At 40.1% G+C, this 3,602-nt stretch overlaps 1 long non-coding RNA gene across 1 annotated transcript in view; it reads right to left on the reverse strand.

Moving 5' to 3' along the window:
• Nucleotides 1-598: 598 nt before the first annotated feature.
• LOC122565138 overlaps nt 599-3,602 on the reverse strand; it is an 11,240-nt gene continuing 8,236 nt past the window's right edge. Inside the window, exon 3 of the long non-coding RNA XR_006316099.1 lies at nt 599-683. This is a non-coding gene — a long non-coding RNA (uncharacterized LOC122565138). The remainder of the gene's footprint in view (nt 684-3,602) is intronic.

Here is a 3,602-nt window from a genome sequence, read left to right on the forward strand (position 1 = left end):
AACCTTCTCCAGGAAAATTATGGCAATACAGCTATAAATGCCAGCAATACTCCCACTGACTAGTTATTGTTGCAGAAACCTCAGAGGTCTGTGCACAATGTCACTTCGGAAACCAGAAGTCAATGTATAAGCATGAGTGGAACTGCAGAGCGGCATCGCAGCCACTTACAGGGAGCACTGCTACACAGATGCACCCATGTCCCATGAATTTAAAAAATGGTAATGAGAGATGAAAAGGTTTAAAGGAGGGAATTCTGTAGTGAGGGCCTTGGCAGCTGAAGACAAAGCCACCAGAGGACAAAGAGGCTGTACAAGATGCCTCTCTAGTTGCAGGAATGTGGAATCCAGCCTTTCCTATTATATACTAGAAAACCAAACTCAGTAACAACACAGCAGGGACACCAAGGCTGTCTAGTACACACCATATTGAAGATATTTTCGCACTCTGGTGTCGGTTGCTTCACTAACGTGTTTAATGCTGATCCTACAGAGACTGAAGCAGAGCTCACTGAAGCAACTTAAAACATTCTAAAATTCTCTTCCTTTTTGGAAAAAAAAACCCCAAAGTTACACTGAGAAAAAAGACACTTACACAATCATACAGAACATCATGAAGATATTCCACAAGGCAATGAAGATCCGAAAGTAGCGCAGACTCAGCAGGAAATCTTTGATGTTATCACCTGAGAAAGAAGCAAAAAACCTGCATTTAGATAGTGCCTTTAATGACCTCAGGACATTCTGTATACTTCAATGAGTACAGGACCAAAACTACTCATCTCTCTGAACAAGACAGTCCCTCCTTAACTAGGATCAGACTAATGAACTTTCTCTCGAAGATTGCCTCCAATGTCAGAATATCTTTCCTGAGGCAAGGGGACCAAACTGTTCACAATATTCCAGTGCTGGTTTCACTTGTGCTGTCTATAGTTTGAGCAAGACTTCCTTATTTTTACACTCCAATTGCTTTCCACATGCCTTCTCCATTACTTGAACTTATGTGGTTACTTTTCGTGATTCATGGACTAGGAATCCCAAGTATTCTTTTTGAATTCATTTGTGGGATGTAGGCATCGCTGCCTAGCCAGAATTTATTGTCCTAGTTGCCCTCGAGAAGTTGGTGGTGAGCTGCCTTCTTGAACTGGGGCAGTCCATGTACTGTAGGTAGACCCACAGTGCTGTTAGGGAGGGAGTCCCAGGATTTTAACCTAGCAATAGTGAAGGAACGGCAATACAATTCTAAGTCAGGATGGTGAGCGGCTTGGAGGGGAACATGAGCGTGGTGATGTTCCCATGTATCTGCTGCTCTTGTCCTGGTCGTGGGTTTGGAAGGTGTTGTCTAAGGTCAGTTTCTTCAGGGCATCTTGTAGATAGTAAAAGCAGCATGTATGAGTGTGAGTAGTGGAGAAAATGGACGTGTGCAGATGTGGTGCCATGTCTTTCTCTGCTGTAACTTTATGCAGTCTTTCTCCATTTATACAGCTCCTCTATTTTTCCTGTCAAAATGCACAACCTCATGTTGAATATTATATTCTATCTGCTAAGTTTTGGCTCACTCATTTAACCTGTTTATATCCTTCTAACTCTTGTTTCTTCCTCACTTGTCTTCTCACAAGGATATAATACATTCACATTTCCCATCTAAGACATTTACATTGGAAATATCCTGAAAATGCATCCCATTTATCTCTACTGTGTCTTTTACCATTGATCCGATCCTCTGTGCTAATATTCTACCCTAACACCATAGGCTCTTCTCTTATTAAGTAGTTTAATGTGTGGGAACTTATCTTCTGAAAATCCAAATACTGTACATTATAGCTACTTCTCCCCCCATTACCTATCCTGCTTGTTGTCTCCTCAAAGAATTCTTGTAATTTTGTCAGGCATGACTTCCACTTCACGAAGTCAAGCTGATTGTGCTTGATCATATCATGTATCTCTAAATGCTCTGCTATTATAATGGACCCGAACATTTTCCCAGTAACAGATGTTAAGCTAACTGGCCGATGGTTACCTGTTTTTATCACCTTGCTTTTTAAACAAACATGTTACATTGGCAGTTTTTCATCCCTCTGGGAATTTAAGTATTCTGGGAATTTAAGACTATTATCAATGCATTCACTATCAGTGTAGCTACTTACTTTCATATCGTAGGATGCAAACAATGAAGTGCAGGAAACCTAGCATCTTTTGCCCCATTAGTTTCCCTCTGACTTTTTCCTCTATATAACTATTGTGTAACTACATATTATTGTAATTACTGTATTACCTCTCCTCCTTTTATCCTTTGAATACCTAATCATTTTCGAATGATATTTGCATTTTCTACTGTAATTGGAACAGAGGCATGAAATAAAACCTGTCTCAGGTGGACACAGATTCCTACAACATTTTCTAAGAGGCAGGATATTTGCTCCAGTGTTATTGTTTATTTCAGGAACAATACTACCAAAGCAGATGCACATACATCATGTTTCTTTTTATGAAATCCCTCTCCACACAAATTTAGAGTCATAGAGATGCACAGCATGGAAACAGAACCTTTGGTCTAACTAGTCCATGCTGACCAGATAAACTTGTTGTTTTGTTTCTGACATCACAATGATTCAATAAGCACAGTTCAAAAAGCTGCTTAATTGGGTAAAAAGATCTATAGGATGTCTTAAGGTTAAGAGGGGAGCTACACAAACACAAGACCTTTTAAGTGCAAAATTGTCGGGAAGTTTTCATCTAATAGTGATTGTGGCAGTGTATCCCTGTCATAAGTGCTTTCATGTCAGTCAGAAAGTATTGGGTTCTCTTTCTGGTCAAGGGCATTAAAAATATATTTTTGGATTTGCATCACTTAAGAAGTCCCACTCCTTTATGGTGGTGAGGACTGCCAACAAATAACTGGGATGGGCACCTGGACCCATACTGGTGGGGAGTTAGGAGATAGCAAGCATCAAAAGGTAGAAACTGTCACATCTGTGCTATTCTTTCTGGCCAGCATCCATCAGGGAAATTTTGGAAGCATTCCCAGGAAATGAGAACTGTAAAGTGAACTAGAACTAGAAAGATAACCTCCCTAATCAGTTAATGTGTGGGGAAACTAGAAAAAGTGTGTGGTCAAAGCTATATATTAACGGCAAGAAACTCTGAGGAGGAGGAATACAAAAGTATAAAATACACAAATGTTTGTAATACATAAAAATATGGTGGGGAACTGAGGGAAGCGCAGATAGGTGATTGTTGGGTTTCTGAGACAACAGATTCAAAATAGAGGAGTTTAGTCAACAAGCACCAAATACAGATCATTGATAGCAAAGTGCAAAACACTGCCTCAATGAAACATAAGAACACAAGAGCTGTACTTAATTCCACTAAGACAAATCCATCAGGGAGTTAACTGTCGCCAGGTAAATTCTGTACCCCATCCTGTTCAACGAACAACCAAGACAGCGGTAGCTGAAGCGCAGACTCTCTTGCAAGTCTCAGGAGGTGTTGGAGAAGGAAAAAAGCAGAGAGGAAGAATGAGTCAGAGATTCACAGAAATACTATAGCGGAAAGGAGGATAGGAGGATGGCTGCTTACGAGTAAATTTTAAACATAATGGTAAA

The sequence above is a fragment of the Chiloscyllium plagiosum genome, chromosome 31, assembly GCF_004010195.1.
Source record: "Chiloscyllium plagiosum isolate BGI_BamShark_2017 chromosome 31, ASM401019v2, whole genome shotgun sequence".
NCBI lineage: Eukaryota > Metazoa > Chordata > Chondrichthyes > Orectolobiformes > Hemiscylliidae > Chiloscyllium > Chiloscyllium plagiosum.